We start from the raw sequence: 15,334 nt of genomic DNA, 5'->3' as shown, positions 1-15,334 counted from the left end.
TCAAGTGGTTCATTTTGATGGGAAGTAAATCTTCCCGATCCCGTTTCACTTCCAGCCATCCTTATCCTTTGGAATACCAGCCTCCCATTTCCTAGTGTTCCAGGCTCTCACACAGTAGGAGGAGTCCCGGAAAGCCCAAGTTCTGCTGTCCCCAGGTCTGACGGCTCTGAGTCCTGCTTTGGCAAAGCTGTGAAGCCCGCACAGGGCACTTGCAGCGACGCGGGCAGGGCGCACTCAGAGCCCCAGCCAGAGGGCGCCAGCACCCACCCAGCACAGAAGCTCTTCAGCACTCAAGAGTGGCTTCCAGACAGTTCCCCAGTTAGCTAGCCAGAGGTCGACCTGTAAGAAAACAATCTCTCAGTCCTGCCCACCACAGTTTCTTCGCTGCCCGTTTATTTTCGGTGTTCTTGTATGCAGATGCTTAGCTCCAGGGGCGACCCTCCCCCACTTAACCCTCAAAAAAGGCTCACACCCGGGCAGTGACCCGGTAGTCTCTTCTTGGAAAGGCAGTGCCTTTGGGGACAGGCTTCTGTGTCAGATTCTTGCAAAGGGTCGAGCGCGCCCCGCGATCGCAGAGGAGGGGTGTGCAGCTGAGCTCAGAGTGGGAGCCCAGGAGGTGGAGGTGGGTGGGGGACCCAGAAGGGCGCCTGGTCAGGAGGGAGGCGACCAGAGGAGGCCAGGCAGGGGCTTTGGCTTCCCTGGGGTCTGATTGGAGGTTGGCCCGATGAGTCGGAGCTGGGGGCGCGCCCATCTCCACTGGCTAGGGCGAGAGCCGCCGGCTCGGCCCCTCCCCGGAGCCGCTTTGTCCCGGGTGACGGCGGCGGTGGTTGCGGGAGCACCGGCAGGAGGCACAGCTCGGGTGACCCCGCGACCCGGAGAGCGGGAGGCGGCGCGCAGTGCGCACCGCCCCACGCCCAGGTCCGCGGGCACCGCGCTCGCCCCGCCGTCAGGTGAGCAGGCAGAGCCGCGCCCGCAGCCTTCCGCCCCGAGGACCCCCGAGCCGCCGCCACTGTCGCCGCCGCCTCCGCGGCGCATCGAAGACGCCCTGCAGGTCGGTTACGTAACGGCGCAGGCCCTATCACCCCTGTCCCCTGTCCCACCAGGGCTGAACGGCTGGGTGCCAGGGGACCTGGGCAGTGGGAATCCAGGACCGCGGCATTTAAGGGCAAGGCTGGAGCAGCTGGAGAGATCTAGTGGCCAGTCCCCAAAGCATCCCCGGGGACAGTTCTCCCATGACCCCCTCTAGGAGGCGCTCATCTCCAAGAGCCCCCTCCCCATTCCTACTGGCCAAGGGTCCACCCTCCCAGGTGCAGCAGCAGGTGCATACGGACTTGAGGGTTCAGAATAACTCGGTTGTCCTGGGCGTTGGGCTTAGAGAGGGAGCTGGGGGAGAGGAACAACACAGAGAGAAAGGGAGAAAACGAGGAGACCCCTGTCTAACCAAGCTTTGCCAAATTTGTTAGGGAGGGGGAAAGGGGCTTTTGGACACAGCGGGCTGAGAATTGTCCTGCCTGGGCTTAGCCGGCTTGGGTCATCTAAAAATAACTTCAAGTTTGAAAAGTGACATGGTCAGGAGCGCGGTGTGCCGGGTCCGTCGTGCCTGTCAGGCTTTTCTCTTCAGAAGTCATCGGAGGGGACAGGGCAGTCCGTCTCGGCCACCTGATCCCTCTCGGCTCCCTCTGGATCTCGTTGGTTTCCAGGGTGCCTCGGTTTGACTTTTGGTTAATGATTTATTCCCCTAAGGCCTTGCTGTCTTTTTTTTCTTATCTGAGATGGATTTGAGCAGATTGCATGCTTCGACACTCTCCTTTTTCTTACGCCGGGGTCGAAGTGGTCAGCGGAGGACTATTACACCCACTGCCAAAGCGATGTTTTAAAAAAAATCTTGCTTTAGCAAAAACAACAACAAAAAGTGTTTCTTGTTTCTCTTTAATTATGCAGCCCTAGCATTTTCCACGGACGGAGACGAAAGGATGTGAAAGCATTCTTTAGCCAGAATTCATGTATAGCAAGACTTTTAGGAAAAACGATGCATTTTTGCTACATAACTTAACTTCCATCCATTGTTCTTAATTACAGTAAGTTCAAAATACATAACAAGGGAGTTGTGGCCATTTGGTCGATCTTGCTGACCAGGATCTGGGTTCCAGGAGATCATAAAGATAGATATGGACAGTAGGTAGGATGAGTCAAGAAGCAGGCCAGCATGGGCTGTGGGTTGCAGGACTGAACCCTGGGCAGCTTTTCAGGAGCCGCATTGATTTTCCTTTTAGCCTTATGGAGCTATTATACCACCTATGACCGGTCACTGAGCTCAATTAGCCTGAAATAGGAGTTGTGCTTGGCTTTCCAATCCACTGCAAATCAAATCAGTATTTACTGAGCACCTATTACCTGAATCTGGTAAGATGATTTGGGGAGGGAGAAGTGTCCTCAACTAAAGTGACCAGATTGTAAGATCTTAGAAAATGCTGAATGTGTGCAGGTCCTTCACAAGCCATCTAAATCTGGGAGGATGCAGCTTTCCCCAGTGAGGGACATTTAACACAAGTGGGAACTCGAGAGCTTTCTCATTTGCAAGTACTCATCACACTTGCATAACTGCAGATTCTCAGGTGTGTGGCGGGGATGGGCGTTCTTTTTATCGGGTCCGACGTTGACGGGGACCACGGAGGTTGCATTTACCCACTTCTTTAATTCTCTGCGCCGGTTTATTGACCTGCTATTCGGTGAGCACCTACTGTGTCTGTGCAGGCTCTGTGCTAGGGGTGAAAAGAGACGAGGCCCTAGACTTCCCAGAAAAGAATCCAGCAGAAAATAAATGGTAGTGATTCAGCATAGTGAGCATTTAATGTAGAAAGGAGCGAGGTCAGTGGGAGCCAAGAGATGGGAGAGTGGAAGGAATCTAGAGGAGTCTGCCAGAGAGTACACATTTGGACCGGGTCCCAGTGGGTGGTTGGCATTCTCTGGAGAAGGCACTAGGCATCTTGTGTAGAAAGAAAGGTTAGGTTCAAGAGCACCTCGTTATGAGGTGACAGGGTATCGCAGCTGAGGAGGCTATGGTGAGCTGGGGGTTCTGAACAGATTCTACTGAAGAGGAGGCACCATGCAGCCTCTCATAGGAGAAATGATTCGATCTCATTTATATTTCGCAAACGTGACTCTGGAGGATGAGGGAAGTAGGGCGACAGAGTGGGAACTCAGGTGTTAGGCGACTGGTATGGTTCAGGTCCCTCCACGTCCTCCCCAGATCATGAGGTGTGCGTGAAGCAGGTGCCAGGGGCAAGAGAAGCAAAATCTACAGGGAACCTTTTCAGGGCAAATCGGTGGCACTTTGTCTCCAGGTGAGGACTGGTAAAGAAGGAGGGGCTTCGGCGTGTGGGGGCGTGGTCAAGCTTTGAGTGAGGTAAGGCGCCGGCGTGTGGGGGCGTGGTCAAGCTTTGAGTGAGGTAAGGCGCCGGCGTGTGGGGGCGTGGTCAAGCTTTGAGTGAGGTAAGGCGCTCATGAAGATGGGCAGGTTTGAGAGGGACTGGGTTTTTCCTTTGAATATCCAAACAAGGCACTTCTGTTTACAAAGGGGGCTTCTTCGTTCTGGAACTGTCTACTGCTCTAGCTTTCCTTCCTTCCCGAGGCTATCAAGTGTTGCCTCTGGGGAAGAGGGAGGTGAACTCTCTCCGCAGTAGGATATCGTCTCTGCCTTTAACGCTCCCCGCTCCCCAGAAGTGAACATTTTAACTCTGTTGTGTGAATACTGCTAATGGTAATCATTAGAACGTGTGGCATTTACTCCGCGCTGGCCGTCATCACTGGATAACCTGCAGCTGACCTTAGGCGGCCCTGCGGTTAGTCTCGAGGAACTGATAAGGAAAGCAAGGCTAAGAAATAATAATAGGTTGTCTAGAGCACACAGTTGGTAAGGGGTGCACCTGGTGTTGGAGCCCAGGTTCTGAGCAGTGTCGCCAATCACCAGTGTGAACTGATAGCTTTGAAATAATCCCTTCCTGATGTTTGGATGCCTGTGGCCAATGCTGCAGAAGAGAACGGAGCTGGACAGGAGTCTCGGCTTCTCCCTGAGTTCTGTGCTTGATCGCATATACAGTGAAACCTTTGCAATCTCACATCTCCTCTCTGGCTTGGGCTATTTTATTTTAAAACTCATTGTTTTTAGTGTGTGTGTGTGTGTGTGTGTGTGTGTGTGTGTGTGTGTGTGTGTACATGTCTGGGGGTGGCTGCCGAGGTCAAAAGAGGGGTAGAGATCCATTGGAGCTAGAGTTACAGGCAGTTGTGAGCTGCCTAAGGTGGGTGCTGGGAACTGAACATGGGTCCTCTGGAAGAGCAGCAAGCGCTCTTACCTGCTGAGTTCTCTCTTCAGGCTGCGTTATTTTGATTGTAACGGCAGAAGAAATTGGCTCGGTATTCTGTAAGTAATCTCTGTGTTCTGAAGTCCTGGCATCCTGTTCCGGGTTTGTCTTCTAGCGCTGCAGATCTGTGTTCCATTCATGCCTGCATGGGTACTTTGTTCTTAATGGCTTGACATGGCATAACTAGAAGTACAGAGGTAATGGGAGAGTCTAATGTTGAGAGAGCTCAGCTAAAGGGTACCAAGTTAGAAGACTCTCCCATAGGCAGTGATCCCATTCTTTACTTCAGACATGTTACTTAGATTCTGAATGTTTCCTCATCATGAAAACAAAAACAAAAACAAAAAACTAGGGAAATTAGTAAGCATCTAGTAAGGTAGCTATGGGAATTGAAACGTAACAGGAACTAGGTGCTGAATTAAAGTTGGCCTCATTGCGGGGCGTGGGTGGTCCACACCTTTAATCCCAGTACTTGGGAGGCAGAGCCAGGCAGATCTCTGTGAGTTCGAGGCCAACCTGGTCTACAAAGTGAGATCCAGGACAGGCACCAAAACTACACAGAGAAACCCTGTATCCAAAAAAAAAAAAAAAAAAAAAAAAAGAGGTTGGTCTCACTGAAAATACTCTAGAAATTGGGCCACACCCTTCATCCCCAGGACAACAGATGCATAGAAAGGAAAAGCAAAGTGTCTCTGAAGATGCTTTACTATCCTGTCATCCTTTGTTTAAAGTTATGTGTATATTTATTTGTGTATGCATGTCCATGTGTGTGCAGAAGCATGTGCTCATATGTGTATGATGTGGAGGCTGGATGACAACCTCACGTGGAATCCTCAGGAATGCTAACCACCTCCTTTGAGACAAGGCTTCTCATCAGCCTGGAGCTCACCAGTTAGGCTAGACTCGTGAGCCAGTGAGTCACAGGGATCCTCCTGTCTCGGCCTCCTACTCCTGGGATTACAAGTGCATGCCGCCACACTGGCATTTACTCACTTTACCAGCTCCCTGACTATGAAGTTAAGATCTACTCCTGCTTTGGGTAGCACCTACCATAGGGAGATTGCTGAGATGAGGCGCGCGCGCATGCACACACACACATACACACACACACACACACACACACACACACACACAAATGCCTTCCAACACATGACTCTGAGAAGATGCAGAGTGACTCCCTTTCCTGTGGAGCCTGTACCTGCCTTTCATTTTCCCTAATTCCTCATCCCTCCTCGCCTTCTAAAATGCTTCTTGTCCTTGTTTTTCCCCTTGTGCTATGGACTTCCAGGTGTTGTTTTTTTCACAGGTTAACTTAATTCACCTAGTATATGAGTCAAAAAGCCTTTTAAACTTAGCCGAAGACATTGTGAAATTGATAAGGAATTCTGGTACTTTCTAGATGTTAAAGAAGTGCTTCCAGAAAGAGCTTACGTTTCCCACAGTCTACAATGTTCATAGAAATGTCTCCCGTCACAGGGAAGGAGAGGACTGTAATTTCACATCTGAGCTCTCTGTGCTCAGCTCACTGTGAAACAATGACTAAAATGTGGAGTTTCTACATTGTAGAGCGCATGCACTAAAAGATATGTGAATGCTCACTGTTGGACTAAAGAATAAAATACATGCACTGTGAATGAGACCCTAGCTTTTTAAAACTATTGCCTGAGTTCTTTGAGGGAATAACTACCTTGTTCTAACAGATTTATTCTGCCACGGGCCACCCCATAATACCTCTCTTACAGCATTGGGAATGGGGTCTAAAAAGCTTGGACTTCAGCCCCGCTGTACTTGCTCCCAGCTACGTGACCTTGAACTTGCCACTGACCTAGCAGTTGTTGGAACTGGCATTTGTGTGTTGCTGCTCCAGTTTCAACACTTGGTTCAGCGGGCTGTGTGCATCGTCTTCTCCAGACCTTACAAACTTGGGGAATGGGCACGAGTGTTACTATCTACAGATAAGCACACTCCAGGAGTCCAGGGGGATAAGCTACCTAGTGCCAGGCCTCTGAGCTGCAAATTAGGAAAACAATCTCCCTACCTCACAGAGAGGTGAGGGTGGCTGGGCTCCACCCACTCTGCGCACTGAAGAATAGAATGCTCTGTACAGATGTTAAGGATAACTGTCACAGTAAAGAACTCTAGGGTTGGGCGGTGGTGGCACACGCCTTTAATCCCAGCACTCAGGAGGCAGAGCCAGGTGGATCTCTGTGAGTTCGAGGCCAGCCTGGGCTACCGAGTGAGTTCCAGGAAAGGAGCAAAGCTACACAGAGAAACCCTGTCTCCAAAAACAAAAACAAAAACAAAAACAAAAACAAAAACAAAAACAAAAACAAAAACAAACAACCCCCCCCCCAAAAAACTCTAAGAGTGGGGTCTGGTAGAGGACTATGTCTGTGAGGTGAGAGAGGTACTCTGTGTCTTAAAAACATGTATGTCCAGACTGGAGAGATGGCTCAGTAGTTAAGAACATTGACTGCTCTTTCAGAGGACAATGGACCTGGTTCAATTCCCAGGACCAACATGGCAGCGCAAGTCATCTGTAACTCCAGTTCCAAGGGATCCAACACCCTCTTCTGGTCTCCACAGTCACTGCATGCTTACAGTACACAGGTATACATGCAAGCAAAACACCCATACTTATACATAAAATAGAATTTAAAAAATTAAAAATAACCCAATTATGTCATGCATTAAGGAAACTGGATCTACTTGCTCTGTTCCTTGGTACAAAAAAAAAAAAAAAACTTGTTTCCTTCAAGATTAACTAATGTGTTGTTAATAACACAAGCTAGCCAACCAAGGTCAAGGCTGGTCAATCATGGAATCAGGTCTGGAGGGGAAGGAGAATGTGGTATGTAAGGAAGAGGTGACTTGGCAAAGGGTGTTTCACTATAAACAGATGCTGGAAGTCAAAGTCAAGGTCGAGGATGGGATAGGCACAGAGCAAGAAGAGAAAGTCATCACCAGGGTTCACATCAGGTTTGAGTGACAGGCAGGAGGCTGGAAATATGTCCAGTTGTCTGCCGAGATCTGTCTACTCAGCAGGAAAGACATCCTACCCAGGGATTTTTTCTTATGTATTTATTTTTCTTTGATATAAATTTTTAGAAATGAGAAAATTATAGAAAAATTAAAATTGCACATTACTATGAGCATTTTTGATTTTTTTCCATCCAGTCTTTTCTGTTTGTGTGTGTGTATATATATATAAAAACTATATATATATATATAAAACTATATATATATATATAAAAACTATATATATATATAAAACTAGGGTCATAATGTGCAGAGAACTTTGCCTCCTGTGCATTTCACCAAACGTTTTAGACAAGTTACAAGTTACCAGGGCAGGTCAGTGACCTTTGTGAACACTCATGGGTGCGTGTGCACATTTGCAGGTGCGAGAGTGTGCATGCATACACTGTAGAAGTCAAAAGTCAATCAATGTTGAGTATCTTCTTTAATTGCTCTTGAGCTTACTTTCTTATTCTCCCACTAAAACCAAGAGTTTACCATTTCAACTAGACTATCCTGTGGGTCCTTCTGTCTCTACCCATTTCCCCAAGACCTGGAGTGACAGACATGCACTGTCTTGTCTGGATTTCAATTGGGAGCTGGAGATCCAAACTCAGCTCCTCGTGGCTGTGTAGTAAGCACATTAGGCCATGCAGTCACCTCCCTAGCCTGCCCCCCCCCCGCACTAGGTTTGGTAGGTGCGAAATCTTTTCAAGAATAAGTTTACTGTAATGCATTTACTCTTCTGCCTTTGAGTGGACGTTCAACGTATTTCTAAATATCCAAAAAGTCATAAACTAGACTGAGATAAAATTATTTTTAATATTGTTTAAGTATGTGTCTATGTCCATGAGTGCAGGTGCCTGTGAAGGCCAGAAGAGGGCATCAGATGCCTGGGAACTGGTGTTACAGGCTACTGTAAGCAAGCCAAGGTGGATGCTGGTTGTCTTGTACATAACCAAACTCTAGTCCTCTGCAAGAGCAGCAAGCATTCTTAACCAGGGAGCCATCATCTCTCTAGCCTCTCTTGTGAACAACTCTTTGAGCACATTTGTGTGTGTGTGTGTGTGTGTGTGTGTGTGTGTGTGTGTGTGTGTGTACAAACTTTGGATTATTTTTCTAGGCCCAATTCCTAAGGTTCTCCCTAAATAATTGATACTACTTTCATTTTATTTTTTTGTGTGTAGATGTGTGTACATGTCTGATGATGTGCATATGCATGTGCAGGTACAGACACATACTTGTGTGCATGTCTACATAGAAGCCAGTATCAAATGCCTCCATCTGTTTCTATACACCTTAATTTTTGAGATAGGGTCTCTCAATGAACCTGGAGCTCACCAAGTTTACTAGAGTGGCCAGGCAGCAAGCTCCAGGGCTCTGCTCCAGGTCCTTCTACCCAGCACCATTGAGATGACCTATGCAAGCCGCCATGTTTTGTGAGTGCTAGAGATTCAAACTCAAGGCCTTACGTTTGCGTGGCAGACACCTGCTGCTTTTCTAGGAGCGCGAAGTAGCAAACAACTTGGCAAAGTAGTGCAAGGGAATGTGGCTTACACCTCTGCCCAGTGTGTAGGCTCTCTTCATGTGAAGGTAAGAGTTGGCACCAATGCTTTGCAGAGTCAGCCCCACTCTGGGAATATTTGAGCTTGACAGTTAGCAATGGAAAGTTAGATTTTCTCTGGGGTACATCAGGATGTCAGACAAGGGCCTGATAGTCCACATGCTTGAGTGCTTATAATTAAGTCCAGTGGAGTGAACAGCGTCTCTTCTGGCGCCCGTAACTAACAGCTTCTCATATGGATGCCTTGACACATGTGATGTTGACCTGGGTGGCTGCTGATGGGGTCTGTTGGGCTTCCAAAGCACCTAGAACCGAGCAGAAGACAATGCCTTTGCTTCACCGAGAACTGCCTCACTGGGTCCTCCGTTCAGCAAAACCAGTGTTTGGATCCTGCAACATGAACAATGATGAGGTTCATTTACCATAGTTCTGCCGTGTCCTTGGGTTTGGACTAGCTCCTTTCCTTCTTTGTAGGCAAGCTTCAGATACACATCTCTGTTCACCCTCTACTGAACAACACAATGTATTAGTATGCCAAGCTAAAACACAGTTGATTGTACTTACCTATTTATTTTGAACGTTGGGGCAGGCATGTGTGCCACAGAACACAAGAGGATGTCGGAGGACAGCATGGGGTGGTGGGATTTTCCTCCTGCCATGTGTGTTTGGAGGACTGAATGCAGGTCATCAGGCTTATGGTAAGCATTTTTACCCAAGGAATCATCTTACTAGCCTGCATAGTATACAATTTTGAATAAAGACATAGGATAAGAAGGTAGGCTCTTTAAAAACAATACTCAAATGTTCACTATTGAAAAATTTTAATTTGATAGCTAATCAGGTTAGTGTTTCCAAAGAGAGAGCCTCTGAAAACACCCAGTCGCCATCTTAACTATTCTAATTAAATCAGGCAATTACCAAGGTAAACAGTCACTTTGAATTATTTTCTCCCACAAACTTATCTGAAAGACACACTTAATTAATATAATTTTTTTTATCTGACCTATGAAAGTACTAAAGCTAAAAGCCCAGTAAATGTATCTTGCCAGGAAAAAAAATCAGTGTCTAATTTCAACTTTTTAAAAATTAATTTCTTTTAGGTAAGCCTACAAATTATTGGCATGCTCACACATATGTGTCATAATATGTTGTTCTCAACTGTTCCCCTCCCTTGCCCATCCTCAATAAGTACTTGTCTTTGGAGTATTTCTCAAGAACGAAATTATTTATTTGATCCCAGGTATCATTAAGTGAATTTCAAGATGGAGCGTGATAAATTCAGATCAACTACTGGGTAGCTGAAACCAAGGCTTATTTGCCCCAGAGCAAAATCTCTTAGTCCTGAGCAGTGAGACCAAAGCAATAATGTGTCAATATGCTAAGTTGTTCCTCCTGTGGACATCGGTGATGCTCAGGTCGTCTTGTATGACGTACGGACAACGTCTGTAAAAACACAGGGTCCAGCTGTGGTCAGGGAGGCTGCAGGTGTGTTTATGAGGCCCTTTCTTTACTGTTTTATTCATGTCTTGGTGATTTCTGCTCTACACAGCTGTTGTTTCACAGTAAACTCCAACATTTGCCAAGGTGACATTCAGGGGGAGCATTGAGTGAAATGCTCACTTGGTCAGAGATCTCCAACAAGACGTTCCCCCTGAGCTCTCAGGGCCCCAGCACAGCAAGAGGCTGTGGGAATTCTTAGCTGGCACTTGGATGTTGGTTTCCTTGTAGCATTGTAAGATTGTCATGGGTGAGGACGGGCAATTTCCTTCTCAATTCTGTTTCCATCAACCCTGGGAGACCCAATGACGTTGTTCTGGAAGGTTAACAAGGTGTTCCTGGAGTCCCTGTGCACACAGACAGGCTCGGGAAGATCAGCTGCAGGAGGAAGTGAGATGGACTGGTAAACCGATCAGCAATCACGGTTCTATTAGGTCCATATGACCTTGACTCGAGGCAGTACCCAAGTATCTCTTGTTTTGTAAAAAACTGCTTGGATGATTGACATGCAAATTTGTGACATTAAATTTAGGATGGCTTTGGATAAGGCTCCATCGTGTGCTAGTGAATTAATAACTTGCATGGGACATGGGTCAGTCTACAGTGGTCCTGGAGGAAGCCCAGGCATGTGCTTTTGCCTGTGAGTTTCTCTTCCTTCCTGTTTATTAACATAGCCAACCCTAAGGAAACTCAATGGTAAGAGAAGGATGAATGTGTATGACTGACGGAACGACCATCAGGAGCTTTGAACTTGGAACTTTCCCAGTGAGTTGGCTCCTCGTGGCACCCCTGGTTTTATTCTTTAAAACATTGTTTCAAATCTCACACTCATAAGTATGACTTTATTTATTCCAAAGATTTATTCGAAAGATATGACCTTAAGTGATCAAGAGCAAACTCACCCCGTGCTTACCAAATTCTTACTACCCTTCACGGAGCCCCTTATTTTAGCTCTCGACCATTTCAATGTTTCAACAGCCACCCTTGGCCTTGTCTTACAGCTCAAGATAAAGTATGAGGCTATGAGGTTATGCTAGATAAACAAAATTAGAGATAATTAATATGTTTTCATGAAAAAACAGTGGGTGCTTTTTAATGACAGTATAATTTTCAAGGGTATATCTTAGAAGAAAGAAAATCTAAAGAATAAATACAGTTTAGAGACCTTTACTTAATAGAAACTCCACATATCTGGAGGCGTACGGTGCGTTTCTGAGCTGATCACATGGGCACCTGTTCGCTCACTCCATCCCCCACTGACTGTGAGCTCCTTTTGGATTATCCCACATCTGGAAGCCGAGGTTCACCATCCCGGCAAAGTCCTCATTCTGTCTTTGTTTAATGACTTTACTCCTTCCTCTTTCTTCTCTTATATTCTCCAGGAACCGTAATGTTTGAAAGCTAAAAGAATGTTTCTTTCCCTTTCCCCAAATGAAAAGGGAGCTTAGCAGTTATTTGGGGCCTGTTGAGTCTGAGTCTGAGTTCATTATCTATTTGATAAGAGGTCATTTTTGAGGTATTAAGTTTTTTAGCCATATATATGTATTTTTTAAATTTTACTGTTCCTTTTTAAAAAAAATCAGGTCAGTCCCTTTAGAATTTCCCAGAGTACCTATACAATTACATTGTGTGTGTGTGTGTGTGTGTGTGTGTGTGTGTGTGTGTGTGTGTGTGCGCGTGCACGTGTGCGTGCATACAGTGTGTATGTAAGATAAAGGTTATTTTGGGGAACACAACCCGTAAGGTGAGTTGCTCTCTACCTTGTTTTTTGAGACACTCTCTCACTGAATCAGACCTCAGCAACGCTGCTAGACTGGCCAGCCAGCCAGCTTAGGGACCTCCTCTTTCCACTTCCCAGCTGAGGTGCCAAGACTCCCCATCCTGCCTGCCTTTCATGTGGATGCTGAGGCTTTCTGAATGCAAGCAGGTCCTCAAACTTGCCTGGTGAGCACTTTCCCAACTGAGCTGTCTCCAACTTTCTTTCCTATTTGTGTGCAGCTTTGATCAGTGCTGGGGTGGAACCCAGGGCCTTGCACAATCCAGGCAGCCACTTATTTTTTTCCTCCTCATGCTCACACTGGTAATATTTTTAAGCACAATATGCAAATACTGCCATGAAGTTATTCTTCCTACATCATAAGGTTCCTGTCAGTCATGCCTTTTGTCAATCACAGCAATGTAAATGCTGCCAAATATGTACATTCCTTCCCCTAATTGCAAATTGACTTTTTATGGCTACTTATTAGAGAGCCCCAGGAGGCCAATAGAAATCATAGAGACACAACTGCGAGAGACCAGATATTATATCTTCAACTTCCTATTGTAACAAATAACAAACCACCACACTGCTTATAAGTAAATCAAAAGTTCTCGTAATAAATAACAAACTAAGAAGCGATTGCATGTGTCAGTGTGTCAATATGGGATGTTATGGAAGTGCTAGACTTAATGATGGTCAGAATAGGATCATTTTACTAATGAGAACCATCCTGAGCACATTGTGACTGTGGAAGATGTCTACTGGACAGTCTCCCATCCCTATTCCTGAGAATTGTATTCTTCCATCAATTACATCTCTTCTAGATTTCCTCAAACCTTGAATCCTCAGAGGATCCATCACTCTCCACTGAACCTGTACTTGTGGTAGAAGCATGCTCTAATACATGTATACCTGATCTATTCACATGTATATTAATTTGTTTATTCCTACTGGGTGCCGAGTATTGTGCTAGTGACTGAGACATGAAAACCAATAGGACTGAATCACTGTCTACAGTGAAATTAGAGTTCAGGAGATTCCCCCGCTGCCCCCCCCCCAGCTTCTTGTGCATTTGCCTGTACTGACCCCCAGACATTAAGTCCCTAAAGCTGAAGAAAGTACCTGCTCATTCATCCTTGTGATGGCCGCAGCACCTGTCAGGAAAGCCTGCTTCTGCAGGGTTCTCCTGGGTTAATGAGAAAATGAACTGACTATCCATTATATCCATTTTAAATAATTCAGAAGCACAGTGCTGGGGCTGTCAACACCTTCAGCTGTCTTTAAAGCCTTTGTTCCCTGCACATAATTGTTAAGTATAAAAATAAGTTGAGGCCTAGGAGATGGAGTGGCAGTTAAGATCACTCACTGTTCTAGCAGAGTTTGGTTCCCAGAACCCACATAGGGTGGCTCATAATTGCCTGTGACTGGCTCCAGTGTATTCTGAGGGCACCAGAACACACACACACACACACACACACACACACACACACACACACACACAATTAAAAACAACTGCACAGGTTTGTCTATTTTTGCTATGTTTGTGTCAATAAGCCGGTTCTTTCTAGAATGTACCCTGTACCTCACTGATGGGCAAAATCAAACCCCAAGTGTGACTGATAGCAGTGTCGGAATTTCAAGGCAGATGGACCAAGGCCTCCTCGTGTCTCAAATTCAAATGGTTTGAAAGGCTCCTGTTCTAGCAGGCCTGGTGAAACCTGCTCGGTGTGCTGGCATTTGGACGAAAAGCAGTTGAGCAGGAAAAACTGCCTGTGTATTTGTGTGTGTTATGGGCACTGAGCGCCAGGCCCTGGGCTCAGTCTTCCCACGTGTCTTGCACACAGGACTGCAGGACATACCTTCTGCTTCTGGTCTGAGATCGTTCAGATGAGGACACTGAACTTCAGGGAGACTGAACAACTTGGTTTGGTTTTGCAGGAGGAGAATCCAGAACTCACCAGTGGCGTCTTTGTCTCACAGTCCACTGGGCTCTGCAGTTAGTTATTCATGGAGGAGTCAGGTGAGACTTCCCTGCCGTCACTCTCAATGCTCTGGCGCGTTATTTTAGGATAGTGTGAAGCAGGACCGGCATGCTTTGGGTCATCTAAATATCCCACTACAGGAAATAATACAGTCACGTGGTTCGGATGTTTGATCCTTAAAAGTAATTATATCGATGCCATTGCTCTGTTCGCAGTTGTGGACTGGCAGGAATAAACACTAGTCTTACTAATTAGAAGGCCATGTGAGTGCATGGTACACTGTTACAGGAGAGGTGAGTTTGTAGGGAGAGACGCTTGCGGGGAGAGGAGCAGCCCCAGGTCCTGGGCCCCCTTCCCCCATGTTGTGCTTTGCCGTATCCAAGGCAGGGTGAGGATGGAAGGTGTCTGTGACGTCATCAACCATCCGAGTTTCAAATCCGTGTCGGGGATTTGAACGGAATTGTTTTCATGATACCACCTGCATTGGGTTACAGCATTTAGTAGGAGTTGGTGACTTTAAGAAATGATAAGACTTTGGTTTTACGTCTGCACATATTTAAATATTACTATAATTAAAAAAAACACTTGAGTAAAATTGGAAGTAGAAGCAGCACCTACTTTTCCTAAAAAATAATATGTTAAATTTTCAAATTCTAGCACCATAAATTACTCCACATGTACTACCTACTGTAATCCACTCAGAGGAAACAAAATGCTCCCCACCCACCAGGGTCTGGCCCACCCACTTCAAGCCTTTCTTGAAGGATAAGGCATTGATGTCTCCTTTCCATCTATAAATATTCCGAGGGAAGCTTAAAGTCTAACCTCGTGTAGGACCCTCATTTCGAAGGTTCTCTAATGCACCTCTCACTGGCTCAGAACATCAGGGCCTTTAGACCAGTGGCTCTCAACATTCCTAGTGCTACGACCCTTTAATACAGCTCCTCATGTTGCGGTGACCCCTAACATAAACATTATTTCTATTGCTACTTCATACCTGTAATTTTGTTCCTCTTATGAATCGTAATGTAAATATCTGACATGCAGGATGTCTGCTATGTAACCCCTGTGAAAGGGTCATTTGAGTCCCAAAGGTGTGTCATGACCCATAGGTTGAGATCTTTGCTCCCTCATTATTGTGGTCTGATAACTC

At 46.3% G+C, this 15,334-nt stretch overlaps 1 protein-coding gene across 1 annotated transcript in view; it reads left to right on the top strand.

The window, feature by feature from the left end:
• The first annotated feature begins 793 nt into the window (after window positions 1-793).
• Window positions 794-15,334, top strand: part of Rcan2 (regulator of calcineurin 2) — a 234,000-nt gene continuing 219,459 nt past the window's right edge. The window contains exon 1 of the mRNA XM_042265994.2: window positions 794-1,051. The gene's annotated coding sequence lies outside the window, so the exon portion shown is untranslated. The remainder of the gene's footprint in view (window positions 1,052-15,334) is intronic.

Source organism: Peromyscus maniculatus, chromosome 21 (assembly GCF_049852395.1).
Source record: "Peromyscus maniculatus bairdii isolate BWxNUB_F1_BW_parent chromosome 21, HU_Pman_BW_mat_3.1, whole genome shotgun sequence".
Taxonomy (NCBI): domain Eukaryota; kingdom Metazoa; phylum Chordata; class Mammalia; order Rodentia; family Cricetidae; genus Peromyscus; species Peromyscus maniculatus.
This window is presented reverse-complemented; position numbering and strand designations above follow the sequence as displayed.